The sequence below is a fragment of the Puma concolor genome, chromosome B2 (assembly GCF_028749965.1).
Source record: "Puma concolor isolate L17-30 chromosome B2, mPumCon1.1.hap2, whole genome shotgun sequence".
NCBI classification, from domain to species: Eukaryota; Metazoa; Chordata; class Mammalia; order Carnivora; family Felidae; genus Puma; species Puma concolor.
The window spans coordinates 22533785-22548967 of record NC_141671.1 but is presented as its reverse complement, the minus strand read 5'-3'; positions in this window follow the sequence as shown (position 1 = coordinate 22548967).

Here is a 15183-nt window from a genome sequence, read left to right as displayed (position 1 = left end):
AGCAGCCCAGTGAGTGTGGTGCCCCAAAGATTCAGTCAAGATTGCATATCAAAGAGCAGGGGGTGATCAGCTGTAGCAAATGCTGGTGACACAAGGAACAAAATGATTCTGAAGATTGGCTGAGAATCTAAGAGGAAGGTTGTCCATATAGAAGTCATTGGTAGACCAAATGAACATTTATTTCTCAAACAGAGACACTTTTAAGGATGAAAGATGATGTGTATTGGTAATCTACTGTTGTGTAACAAATTATCCCCCAAAATTTAGTGACTTCATATAAAGCAAACATTTATTATCTCATATGGTTTATGTGGGTCTAGAAGTTGGGAGTGGCTTTTCTGCACAGTTCTATCTCAGAACCTCTCACAAGATAGCACTCAGGTACTCTGGCAGGTCAGAGCCACAGTCATCTGAAGGCTGGATTGGGGCTGTCAGATGTGTTTCCAAGGTGGCTCACCCACATGGCAAGTTAGTGTTGGCTGTTGCTGGAGGCCCCAATACTTCCCCCCATGGGCTTGCCTATAGGCAACTCGAGTGTCCTGACAACAAGGAATCTGATTTCCTTCAGAGCAAGTGATCCAGGAAAGCAATGCTGAAATAATTACACAGGTCAGCCCTACTCAATCTGGGATGGGACCACAGAGGAGGGTGAATACTTGGAGGCCATCCTAGGGGATAACTGGGGACCTTCCTAGAGGATGGCTACAACAGAGTGTTACTAATATTTGTTCCCAGACAGCAGATGTGATCAGGGACCACCTCAGACAAACTGAGATGTATAGTTGCCCTAGTCTGGTGACTTTGAATAGAATCATTTCAGGGGAGTAGATGGTAGAGGTGAGAACCACAGCAGTGAAATTTAGTCTTGGGGCACCCAGGTGGCTCAGTTGGTTAAGCGTCCAACTCTTGATTATGGCTCAGGTCATGATGTCACAGGTTTGTGGGTTCAAGCCTCTCATCTGGCTCCACTCTGACAGTGTGGGGCCTGTGTGGGATTTTTTTTTCCTCCTCCTCTGCTCCTCCCCCACTCATGCTCTCTCTCTGTTAAAAATAAACTTTAAAAAAAAGAAATTCATTTTCAAAAATTTTGCTCTATTGCTGGTTGAAAAATCAACTCTTTTCCTATCTCTTTCCACCAGGCTTGAAGCTGGTGGAAGTGTGAACAGCCAATTTGTCCTTAACTTGTGTCAAAGAATAAAGCCAACAGAGAGCCTCCTGTCAAGAGACGGAAATTCTTGATAATATTGAGCACTTGGGTCCAGTCAAGCCCAAAGCTCACATTAACTGGAAGAGTCATCACACTTTCCCCCACCCCTTAAAAAAATAGATTTCTTAAATTTACAGCCAAAAGAATCCAGATGAATGTCTCTTTTGCTTAAGCAAATTCTTGTCTACCACAATCTGCAAGTGTCCCAAACACATCTAGGTATGTATGAGTGCAGGGAAAACACAGCTTAAATTCAGTCTGGTCTCCCTGCCACTCCAGGAAGGTTGTTCAGATCATCTCCTTTAAGGACTTTTACTTATATCAGCATTTTAATTGGAAGATAGGATTATATAATGGATTTTATATGTAAGAGTATATAGGGACATTGAGTTCATAGTAGTATTTGAGCAACCCATAAAAGTCTATCTTCAAAGACAGGCAATGCCCAGCATCCTCCTATAGAAAAAAACAACATTACTCTGTGAAACACTGAGAGCCCTTCCTTAAATCAACCCAATAACAAAAGCCTTGCCTAGGAAAATGCTTCCAGTGGAACAGTGGGATGGTCCATCCAAACTGAAGTCCATCTCTATACAGGAAAATAAAATGTCTCTGATATTAGATTGTACACTAGTTTCTCTCTCTCTCTCTCTCTCTCTCTCTGTCTCTCTGTGTGTGTGTGTGTGTTTAGAGAGAGAGAGAGAGAGCACAAGTGCGAGCAGGAGAGAGGGGCAGAGGGAGAGAGGGAGGGAGAGAGAGAAAGTGAGAGACAATCTCAAGCAGACTCCATGCCCAGCATAGAGCCCGATGCGGGGCTCAATCCTACAACCCTGGGATCATGACCTGAGCCAAAATCAAGAGTCAGTTGTTTTAACTGACTGAGCCACCCAGGTGCCCCTCTTTTCTTACATTCTAACCTCCCTCCAAGATCTTGATTCCTTTAGCTGTCCAACAAGAACAAAACTGGATTTTTATATAGCCTCTCAGGAATTATTCTACTTGCAGTATACCTATTTTGAATTTGAAAAAAAAAACAAAACTTGACAGATAGAAGGACAGGGAGGGGAGGCTACAGGGGAACAGAAAAAGATGGCAGTGGCTGAAATCAGCCTGCAGTCTCTCCCTTGCTGAAGGGCTATCCGAAGCTGTGGAATAAGGGCTTGCAGCCACCTGGAGGTTTCCCCACACTGGTGCCTCTTTGGAATGCACAGCAAGGGACAAGAGCAGAACTGAGCTGTGCATGCAGAAAATTGAATGAGTCCATTGATCCAGCAAGTCTGAACAAATTCTCATTCTTGTTAGCACAGCAATTAGTTCTTGTGATCACTGGAGCATTGAGACAAGGCAGTTTGGATGCCACTTGTATTACTCCCCTGTTTTACCCCAAATGAAACACATTCAGATCGGGACAGAGCAAACCTCCTTAACTTTCAATCACCATCTGCTTCAATTTAGGAAATGGACTCAGGAGAAGGAGTGGCTTAGAGGTGACATTCAATTTCAAGGTCTCCCCACTGCTGCCACTCAGCATTAGCTTGCTCCTTTCAGAGAACGGATACGTTTCCTGGGCATCTACTTTACATGAGATAATTTCTTAAACATTGTCTCATTTAATCTTACAGGTAGGATTTGTAACACCCTCTCTCGAAGAGGTTTATTATGGAACACCTACACATAGTAGAAACCTCCATAATGAGCAAAATGCACTAATGGGTTGAATGTAGAACCTGGACCCAGAACCCACAAGAGCCAATTCATGATCCCAGGTCCCCTACTGTCCTTGAGATATGACCTCAACAATACCTCAGTTTCCCTTAAAATGCAATGTATAACAGAGTAGTGGTATTGCCACATTGAATGTAGCTTCTATAAAGAAAGCATTTCAAAATGCCCGGCATGATAACTCTTGAGTAAATAGGCATTTCACACTTAGACTTACCCAGTGAGGGTGTGGAGGATGATGTGAATTGATCCCCCTGCTTTCTTCATGCAGTTCAATGTTTCCAGATGGTGCATTCAATTAGAGTTTATTTCAGCATCTTAAGTGAAATCTATTGAGAAATGATAGTTCACTTTAAAAGTGTATACTTTACAAGGGGGGAAAAGCATATGAACATACCATCCCTAATCCTCCATAGCTCAGGGCATGGAACCTGCCATAACTTTCCCCAGCCAGACTTACAGAGAAGAATACAGTTCTGTTTCGTCTGTTGAGTATCAGATTTTCCTTCCTGAACAAGGTTTCTCAGCTTTGGCACTATGGACTTTGGAGTTGGAGAATTCTTTACTGTGGGGGCTGTCCTGTGCACTGAGGGCTGTTTATTAGCATGCTGGCCTCTACCCACTAGATTCCCATAGTGACCCCTCCCTAAATTGTAGCAACCAAAAATATCTCCAGACATTACCAACTGAGGTAATGTCTGTTTCAAAAGCAGGTCTTCTGACTACTCCCTGGCCACCTAACCTAGTCCTTGGGAATGGTATGGGAATTATGTACTTATCTACCTGATCTTATCAAGAAGGAAAAAGTGAATTTCCTCTGAACAAAGTCCATTAAATCTAGGGCAATTATTTCCAGAACTACAGTCATACTTAAATTATTACAGGGCTAAACCAATTTCCCCTGAGGCCATACTGATTTAAGCAAAACAGCCTTTCATAAATTTATCTCCCCCACTGTACTCTTCTGTTCTCTCCTGTGCCTGGAGAGGTTGCACTATTCCCAGGACATACAGTCATAGAGTATCCTGTTTGAGGATACCTTTGGATCCTCTTACACACACACACATCCCTAGGCAGCCTAACACATGGCTATAGGGTGATGAACGGAGTCAGTTTCCACCCCCATGGTTTCTTTTCTCAGCTTGCTTGACTTTCCTTTCTCTGGCCTTAGAATATAGCCCTTCCCTTTCCATTCACCAAGCTCTTACCCACCTTCTGCCAAAAACCCCTAAAGTAATCCTTTCTATCAGAAGATGCATGCCTTTAATATCTAAAGTAATCTTAAATATTTTAATTGAAAATTTATCTCTTCTTTAAATATGCCCACCAAGTTTTTGGCCTTATTGGAGTATCAACAGGAAATGTTCCAAAAGAAGGGGCAAGAAAGATGTTTGAAGGAAAATGCAAATGTGGTGATCTAAGTGGAAATGGCACACAAGGTACTTATTTAGGAGATGTGTTCAGGATATAAGTTGTGGCTGTTAAGCGACACAATGGGTTAGCACTTATGACTTACAGAGCCAGGTCTCATGACTCTCTAGTAACTAAAGATCTCAGATATGGTCCCTTGGGCTTGAAATCCCCTTCCCACTTTTATTCATCAAGCCATACTCTTTTATCCTCTAAAACATAGTTCCGACATCTCCAGCAATCTTCTCCAACCTTCTACACCCCAGCTGGATTTGGATGGCCTCAGTCTTGGGCCCTGCAGCATCACGGGAACACATCTATTTCCCTGAGTACAGTCTATTTTTCTGAGCGGCAAATAGACAAGCATGCTCCTAGAGCAAACAAGGACAATAAACATGTATAGGGTATCCTGCTATAATTGATTCCAAATTTACAACAAAATAAAAAATCTAATTATATATTCACACACATGTATGTGTGTGTGTATATATATACATATATAATATTGTATTATTGCATAGATTTCAGACGGTCAATTCTCATAAATAAATAGCAAATTTTTTCCCCTTCTGATTTAGCTAAATCTATACTCAGTGTTAGCATCGACTACTTCTCAGATGCTGTCTGGAAATGCTCACCGCAGCTGGCATTACACACAGGTACTCAAACACAATAAAAAAATAGATGCCCAGGTTTTCTTTGCCCCCTTCCATGTCCCCCCTGCTCCAGACAAGGTTTCCTGTGCCTCACTGCTGTGCACATCCCACTGCTTTCTCCACAGCCATGCACTCACACTCTCATGCTAAGACAGCTGGGAAGCTGTTGCAGGAGGACTGGACTCTGGGAAACACAAACCTCACCCTCAAAGAGCTTAAGGTATTGTGAGGACCAAAGGCAGGTAAACAAATAATAATACAGGGCAATTTGGGCAGAGTTTATAGGGTAGGCAGGTAACTCATCTTGGGAATTGGACTGCAAGAAACCTCCTGCAACAAAATGGTATCTAATTTAATTTTTTTTTTCCACTTCAGGGGTCCCTGGGTGGCCCAGTTGGCTAAGTGTCTTACTTTGGCTCAGGTCATGATCTCACAGTTAGTGGGTTTGAGCCCTACGTCAGGCTCTGTGCTGACAGCCCAGAGCTTGGAGCCTGCTTTGTGTTCTGTCTCTCTCTCTCGGTCTCTCTCTGTCTCTGTCTCTCTCTCGGCCCCTCCCCTGCTCATGCTGTCTCCTTCTCTCAAAAATAAACTCCCTCTCCCCCTCCCCCCCATGCTCTGTCTCTCTCAAAAATAAACACTAAAAAAAATTAAATGTTTTTCACTTCAGTATATATTCTTATTTGTAACAAACAAGTATTAAGCTATAAAGTATTTTTGTGCAAGTTTAATGCTTTTGCAGCATGGTATTTATCATCTATGAATGGTTTTGGGGAATTAAAAATTGTTGCAGATATTTGTATGAAAAAAAACCACTCTAACTAATGGAATGAGCAATGATTTTGAAAAGCCAAAAAATTATGAGATGCAGTTTTTTGGTGCTTTGAATAGATTTTAGTGTTCTAGACTATGCCCCACATAATGCTGATTGTTGTAGAATTTTCTAAAGGGGGAATGTTTTGCCATAAACTTGGAAAGCAGCATGGAAGAATGGGAAGAACATGGGTTTTAAAATCAGATCTGGGTTTGAGATCTGGATCTGATACTCACTGGTGGTATAAAATTTACTTACACTGAGTCAGTTTCCCTACCTGTGATACTGAAAGTCTTACCTGCCACTCCAGGGCTATTGTAAGGACAAGGTGTGAAACCCATGTGACAGTCCCAAAAGAGCCTACAGACAGAAATACCCCCTAATCATACACTTATTTTAGGGGACAGAGATAGATTTTAACTGAAGGATCATGCCCTTAGAGAGCATTGCGTGTATAACATGAGTGATACAGGCAAAGAGAGGCCATGGGTAAGTGTTCTGTGTAGCAGTCTGAGTAACAGCAAATGTCAAGAAGGCTCAGAGAGGGCAACTAGTTCCCTTTCTGACTCAGTGCTTTCTAAATATCAGCAACTTTAAAATGTGTTTGCCCTTAGATAAGCCTTCGGGACATAATTTGTGCAAGAAGAGAGTCCCCTGAACCACCAAAATATCTCCCTATCTGTTCAGTAGTTAGTGCCTGAAATCAACCGGGAGGACTAATGTTTCATTCTATAATTAGAAATAAAATGCCCTAGACAAGGTAACGTCTTAACATTTATAAACTTTTGGCCAAAGAACACAAATAATGGTGTCAGGTCTCTTACAGGCAAGTCTCCAAGGGCAATGGTTCTTCAACATGAAAGGGAGTAAGAACTACCTGGGCAGTCTATTTCAAAAGCAGGTTCAGATATGGGTTTAATGTATACACGGCAGCTTTAGTCACCACGGCCAAAATGTGGAAGCCTCCCAAGTGTCTGCTGCCCGATGACTGGATGAGGCCAAGGTGGTAAACACAGACAATGGAATAGCATGCTGGCTTAAAAAGAAAATTCTGACACAGGCTACAACATGAGGGCATTGTGCTGAAGAAATAAGCCAGACACAAAAAGGCAAATACTGTATGATTCCATTTGCATGAGGTACCCAAGGTAGTCAAATTCACAGAGACAGAAAGTAGAAGGGTGGGTGCTGGGGTGAGGAGGGAGAATGAGAAGTTAGTGTTTAGTGGGGACACAGTCACAGTATGGGAGGAAGAAAAGGTTCTGAGACAGAGGGTGGTGGTGACGGTTGCATGAAAGTGTGGATGTGCTTCATGCCAGTGAACTGTACACTTAAAAAGAGTTATAATGGTCAATTTTATGCTATGTATGTTTTACCACAATTTAAAATAATACTAATACAAAGGGGACAAAAGCAGGTTCCTGGGTCCTGCTGCCAGAAAGTCTGATTTAGCAGCCATATTTGTTAGGCTCTCTTCAGTGGACAGGATTCATCCCAGATGACTCAGCTGAAGGGACTAAGATGAGGGCATGAACAGGGCCAAGAAGGCCAACAGGGGTGTTTAGGCACCTGGAGACCAGTGACAGCAGAATGGCATCTCTGCTCCTGGGGCTGAAGAAGACGGAGATGGTGTTACCCGAGCCCAGTGAGAGCCTGCACCATGATGGGGCCGGGCCACAATGAGGTGCAATCTGTCAGGAACAGACATGAGGAGGCAAGAGCTCCAGAGATGTGGGGACAAAGCAGGACAGGGGCTGGACCCCTGCCCTTCCTTTTTTTCATCTCCCACTGGGGCCTCCTGTTCACTAAACCTGACTCAAAGCCAGGCAGCAGTCTAGGAGCCAGGGACACAGTTAGCAAGGGGCAGCCTGGCCGGGCATGAAGCAAGCAGAGAAAAGCGAAGAAAAAGTCTGGAAGATGCAAACAGAATAACCAGTGTAATAGATCTGAGTGGTGCTCAGTGCTTTAAAACAAACCACCTTAGGGGTGCCTGGGTGGCGCAGTCGGCTAAGCGTCCGACTTCAGCCAGGTCACGATCTCGCGGTCTGTGAGTTCGAGCCCCGCGTCAGGCTCTGGGCTGATGGCTCGGAGCCTGGAGCCTGTTTCCGATTCTGTGTCTCCCTCTCTCTCTGCCCCTCCCCCGTTCATGCTCTGTCTCTCTCTGTCCCAAAAATAAATAAAAACGTTGAAAAAAAAAAAAAAATAAAATAAAACAAACCACCTTAGGAAATCCTTTTGTAGGCCCCCCTAACACAGCCTAAGGATATGGCCTTAGGGGAGAGGGCTGGAATGTAAGAAAGCACTGAGTGGCCAAAATGTTGACAGTGGCTGACATAGGGTGGCCTCAGTCCATAGAAGAGACACCAAGGCACAATGTCACAACTGTGCCCCACAGACTGGTGCTATTGTTTCCCTTCGGTTCCCAAACTGAATCTGAATGTGAGGACACGGCCACCACCTGAGCAGGCTCCGTGCCATACTGCACACTGCTACGTTTTCTGTGGGGGAGCAGGCATCAGAAATAGATTTACCTCTCAGAGACACTGAACAACTCCTCTGCAGCCCCAAATACGACAGACAGCACACTAAAACCATATACACCATTGTTCTAAAGACTGCATCTGCTTTCAGGTAAACTCTCAGATTAAGCAATAAGCCTGCATAGTTCTAAGAAAGTCAGATGCAGCAGAAAAAAACAAAAACAAAAACACAACACTTTTCAATGTGTATAAGTACAAATAGGTTGCTAACTGTGGGCAAAGAAACAGTAGTTATTTCAAGAAATCATAAGTTGTGTAGAAGTGAAGCATAAAGCGTGTAATACACAATAAGCATCAATTGTATAATCATAGGGATTCATTCTTATTTATTCATTTATTTAACTGACATTTACTGAACACCTGTAATGCAGGTGTGAGTCTGGATGCCAGGACGGCAGTGCTGAATGAAACCGAGGAGACCTGGTCTCTTTTGCAAACTAGAGTAGCTAAAGATGTGGCAACTATACTGGTTTTTGCTTCTACCCACACCACAGATTTTTGTAAGTTAACAAGACTGAATTACCCCTTGCAGGACTATAGTGAATGTGTTGATGTTTTCCTGAGAGTAAAATTCTGGAGTAAAATTCTAGGCTGTATCCTATAAACTCTGTCCACCTAAGCTTGGCACTACAGTTTTCTTCTTTATTTTTTCTTTCCTTCCTTCCTTCCTTCCTTCCTTCCTTCCTTCCTTCCTTCTTCCTTCCTTCCTTCTTTCCTTCCTCCCTTTGCTTTTTCCCAATCATACCAAAAGTGTTATACTCATTGTGTTTTGAAAATTATTACTCCTAGCCAAATAGTTCTAGAGCACTCCCTTAACCTCCTCTACCAGCAGATTCAAGAGGCTTTTATTTTTTTTATTTTTTTTTTTTTTTAAATTTTTTTAACGTTTTTTATTTACTTTTGAGACAGGGAGAGACAGAGCATGAGCAGGGGAGGGTCAGAGAGAGGGAGACACAGAATCTGAAGCAGGCTCCAGGGTCTGAGCTGTCAGCACAGAGCCCGACGCGGGGCTCGAACTCACGGACCGCGAGATCGTGACCTGGCTGAAGTCGGACGCTTAACCGACTGCGCCACCCAGGCGCCCCAAGAGGCTTTTAAATTGAAGTCAGAATACTTCCAGAATTATTTGATTACAGCCTATTTCGTGTTCCTACAAACAAATGGAGTAAATGTTCTTCCTAAGGAACTACTCAGTCATATTGTATCTATCACTGATGCCTCCACTCTGACCAGGGTGGCCATCTCATTCCAGTTTTAGCACTAGAAACCCTATGTCCCAGGAAAATGTTCAGTCCCAGGGAAGCTGAAATGGCCGGTCATCCTTTTCCTCTAACACCATAATGCCCAGCAGATTCTCAATACACATCTGCTGTATGAATGAATGGAGAAACAACCTCATTTAAAAATATGCAAAACTCACTCTTACACTTCACCAACTCAGTTCTCTCTAAGACATTTTCATGTAAAACCAGAAATACATGACTTTCATACAAAAAGGCTATTTCTACTTATAATCCTTAAAAATCAGATTTTTTAGGTTCACACCTTAAAATATTAATGTCCACATATTAACTCTGTCAGTATGTTTATTTTAGGATTCCAGGAGAAAAAAATGTCATGGTATTTATTCTTGTTATACTCTGTAACTTTCATTCATTCCAATCTAAGTGGGGCAAGAAAATGCATTTTGGAAAATAGATTTTGTAACTCTGATCTTTAAAAAACAATCTGATGGCTTTGGGGCAGTCAAAAACCTGAGATTATGGCTTCCTTCAAGGCAGAAGCAATGAGGCATGCATAAATGTGGTTCTCACCTCTCCCTTCCCTAAATGGCCAAAAACAGCCACATTACATATGTAGCATCACCTGCAGAGGGGCTGAGGAAACTAAAGAAGTTGCATTTGTGTTTCATCGTTGTAGGCAGCCCCTGTCTCATGACCTCACGCTTAGTGAGCCATCATCGGTACAGTGACATTTCATCGTGCACCGATATTTCCCAGTTCGGCTCATCAGGAGAGGGCTGGCTGCAGGCTCAGTATCTCCCACTCCAAAGCTTTATTAGCCATTATCCTTCGTGACTTCAAGGTGAGATCTCAGCATGCAGAAAGAACTGCTCATTTTCCACTGTTTCTCACATAACAGGCAAATTTATTTCCCTTATAAAACAGAAATTGCAGGTGTAAATGCCACCTACACAGCTATTTCACTGCAGGGGCCACCCCCCAAAAAGAGTATCTGATCCACGGGATGTATTTTTCTGTAGTTTAAACCAAGTTAAATAAGAAAGAGTCACACATTTATTTGCCCCTTTCTTTTCCTTCCTTCCTCCTTCCTTCCTCCCTTCCTTCCTTCCTCTCTTTCTTTCTTTCTTTCTTTCTTTCTTTCTTTCTTTCTTTCGTTTGTTAAATAGTTTTTATATTTAAGTTGTCTGTTATGGAGCACTATGTTAATTTCTTTCTTTACTGAGTTATACTTGACAAATAAAATTGAAATATATTTAAAGTGTACTATATGATGATTTGATACACGTATATGTCGACATTATACAAGGATTCACACCATCAAGTTTTAATTAACACAGCCATCACCTCACGTATTTACCTTTTTTTGGAAATCACTTACATTTTACTCTCTTGGCAAATTTTAATTGTATCATACAATGTTATCAACCACAGCCACCATGTTATACACCAGATCTTCAGACTTTATTCATCTTATAAGTGAAAGTCTGTACCGTTTCACCAGCCTCCCCTTATTTCTCCCTCTCCCTAGCCCCTAGCAATCACCATCTATTCTACTCTCTGTTTCTATGTGTTTATCTTTTTTTTTAAGATTCCATACATAAGTAATATTGCATAGTTTTGGTCTTTCTTTGCCTGGCTCATGTTTACCATAATGCCCATCAGGTCCATCCATTTTCCCATAAATAACAGAATTTTCCTTTTTTTTTAAGTTTATTTATTTATTTTGAGAGAGAGAGCATGAGCAGGGGAGGGCAGAGGGAGAGAGAAAGAGAATCCCAAGCAGGCCCCACACCATCAGTGCACAGAGCCCAATGCAGGGCTCGAACCTATGAACTTCAAGATCATGAACTGAGTTGAAACCAAGAATCGGGTTCTTAACTGACTGAGCCACCCAGACGCCCAGGATTTCCTTTGTTTTAAAAGCTAGTATTCCATTTTATGTATATATACCACATTTACTTTGTCCGTTCACCTGTTGTCTGATGCTTACTTTGTCCTTCATACCTTGGCTACTGTGAATAAAGCTGTGATGAACATGGGGTATGGATATCTTCTGAAATAGTGATTTCATTTCCTCTACATTTGTACCCAGAAATGGGACTGCTAGAACATAGGGTAGCTCTGTTTTTAGTTTCTTGAGGAACCTCCATACTGTTTTTCACAGAGGCTGCACCCATTTACATGGTTTCCCTTTTCTCCGCATCTTTGCCATCACTTGGTATTTCTTATTGATAATAACATCCCAGCAGGTGTAAAGTGATACCTCATTTTGGTTTCAATTTGCCTTTCTCTGATGATTGGTGATGTTGAGCACCTGTTCATATACTTGCTGGCCATTTGTATGTCTTCTTTGGAAAAATGTTTATTCAAGTTCTTAGCCTATTTTTTATTGTTTTGGGGGGTGAGGAGGGTTGGTATTCAGTTATATGAATTCCATATATACCTGGGATATAACCCCCATATTGAATATGTGGTTTGCAAATATTTTCTCCCATTCTATAGGTTTCCTTTTTGTATTGCTGATAGTTTCCTTTGCTGTGAAGAAGATTTTTAGTTTGGTGTAGTCCCACCCATTTATTTTTTGCTTTTGTTGCCTTTGCTTTTGGTATCAAATCCAAAAATTATTGTCAACACTAATGTCAAGGAGCTCACCCCCTATGTTTTTGCCTAGGAGTTTTACAGTCTCATGGCTTATATTCAAGTACTTAATGCATTTTGAGTTGACTTTTGTGTATGGTGTAAGATAGGGTCTAGTTAAATATTTTGCATTTGGATATCTAATTCTCCTAACACTATTTTTTGAGGAGACTGTACTTTGTATATTCTTCATTGTATATTCTTGGTTCCTTTGTTGAAAATTAATTGATCATATATACATGGGTTTAATTTTGGGCTCTCTATTCCGTCCCATTGATCTATATATCTTTTTTTATGCCAAATTTCTTTTCTTTCTTTTTATTCCTTCTTCCTGTTTTTCTTTTCTCTCTCCATCTCTGATTTCCTAAACTCATTTAACTATAGACACTTTGTATCATAAAATAACAATTAATAATTTGCAAGACTAATGTTCTTTAGAAAATAGTTTAGGAAATACTATTTAAAACATTGAATGGAGATTGATAATCTACTGTGTCCTCGTTTCCATGGAATGTTCCAGACCTATCTTTTAAACTAAAATGTTCTCACCTTTGGGGTGCCTGGGTGGTTTGGTTGGTTAAGCACAATTTCAGCTCAGGTCATGATCTCGCAGTTTGTGAGATTGAGCCCCATATCAGGTTCAGCACTACAGAGACTGCGGGATTCCCTCTCCCTCCCCCCCAAAAAAATACATAAAAAACTTTTAAAAAGTGTTCTCACTTTTACATCTGTAGTGGAATGTTGTATAGTGGAAATTCACTGGTTCCAGGCCCAATGTGGGCACTAAATCACTGCTGAATCTCTTCATGTATACAATGGAAGTTTGAAATGAGGTATTTTTTAATGTCCCTTCAATTTTAATCATTTTTTGTATTAACTGGCACACACACACACACACACACACACACACACAATGTACACCACATTATGAAGGCTGTTATAGGCTGAATTGTGTGACCTCCAAAAGTCAGTACATCAGAAGCCTTAGCCCTCAGTACCTCATAATGTAACCATATTTGGAAATAAAATCTTTGAAATGGTGATTAAGTTCAAATGAGACTGTTAGGTTGGGAACTGATCCAATATGATTGGTGTCCTTATAAGAAGGGGAAGAAACACCAGGGATGCATGTGCACAGGGACAAGACCATGTGAGGACACAGCAAGAGGGTGTCATCTGCAAGTGAAGGAGAGAAGCTTCCAGAGAAGCCAACTGTGCTGGTACCTTGATCTCAGACTTCCAGCCCCCAGAGCTGTGTGTTTGTGTTGTTTTACTGTGGCTGCCCCTTTTAAGGGTGTTCTCCTTGAATCTCTCCTAACAACCTCCACTAATATGTCAGTGGCCAGAAATGTACCGTTCAAGCCCCTGTTGAATGAGAAGAGAAGAAATGAATTTTTTACCTATGCACCTCTCCAACAAAATTAAGGAGAAATGAAGGGGATAATGGATTTGGGGAAGACAGTACAAGTGTAGGGCAAAGAGGAATGCATTCATCTAGAATGTTTTATTAATATTTTTGGAGGATATGGGATGTGAAGTAGATCCAGAGGCAAACATGGGGAAAAGGGGAGTCTATGCAGAGTGGTCATCACAGCAAAGACAGAAGGTCAGAGACCATAACTCAGGTAAGAACCAGTGAGACTAGGTCTTAAGGTGAATAAGCTAGTGAGGATAGGTACTAGAAGATTAGTTAGAACACACAAATTTGGGGACTATTTGGGGAGTACCTTAGTTTTCTAGGGCTTCCATGGCAAATACTGAGTGGCTAAAACAACAACAATATATTTTCTCACAGTTCTGGATGCTGGAGATCCAGGAGATCAGGGTGTTAACAAGGTTGGCTTCTTTCATGGGCTCTATCCATGCCTGTAGGTGGCTGTTTTTTCCATGTCCTCACATGGTCTTCCCTCTGTGTGTGTGTCCTACGCTCCTGTTCTTATGAGGACACCAGTGTTATTGGATGAGACCCACCCCCAAAGACTTCGCTCTAATCATCTCTTTACAGGCTCTCTCTAAAGATGTCCACATGCTGAGGTACTGTGGTTAGGACTTCAATATATGAATTTTGGGAGGGATACAATTCCACTTATAACAGGGAAGATCTTAAAATCTCAGTTTCGGAGTTTTTATTTTCTTTTGTATATGATAAGGAGACAGTAGAGGTTTGTGAGCAGGGAAATATTATCCGAGTTATTATTTTTCACCAAGCTAGCCCAGTTTTGTCAGTGCGTAGGATGTACTGGCAGCAGGGAAACCCGAAGCTGACTATTGCCACAGTGTAGGCAAGAGGTAGTGATGATCTGATTTAGGACAGTAGAAATAGAAATTCAAATAGGAGCAAGTGGAGCGGGGGTGGGGGGGTGCGTAAACTCAAGAGAATAAACAGGATCTGGTGACGAATTTGATGCAGAGGTGAGGATAAGGGAAAGGTTGAAGGCCGTCTTGATGTTTCTGAGGCCAGTTGATGGAGTGGTGGGGGCCACGCTCTCTGAAATGGGAATAGAAAAAGGAGAAGATGGGGTGGTGTGGGGGAGGGCAAGTATAGTTTCGGGGTCTGATGGTCATTTCGAGATGCGTGTATGACATTGGAGAGGAGCTGTTACAAAAGCAGCCAGTGTATCAGTCCAGAGCTTGGGTCTCACCAAGAGTCATATTTTCAAGAGTAGGGCTGGCCTGAGGCAAACTTTGAGTAGGAAGATTTGTCACTGAGGTCTTTCACCTCCCGTTCTGTTGTCTCCCCTAATCCTTGGGTCCCAGGCCCATGTGCTCCCAAATTGCCTCTCCTCTTCCTCCCTAATGCAGATGCTCCTGCACTCAGCCAGATTCTGTGGGTTCTGAGTCATGTAGAAGGAAGACAGAACGATGGTCTCCCAAAGGAACTCCAGTTGGCCCTAAGGGATCCACCTCTGGTAGCATTTCAGGCAGCATCAAGGTGAAGACAGGGATGGTCAGCCCA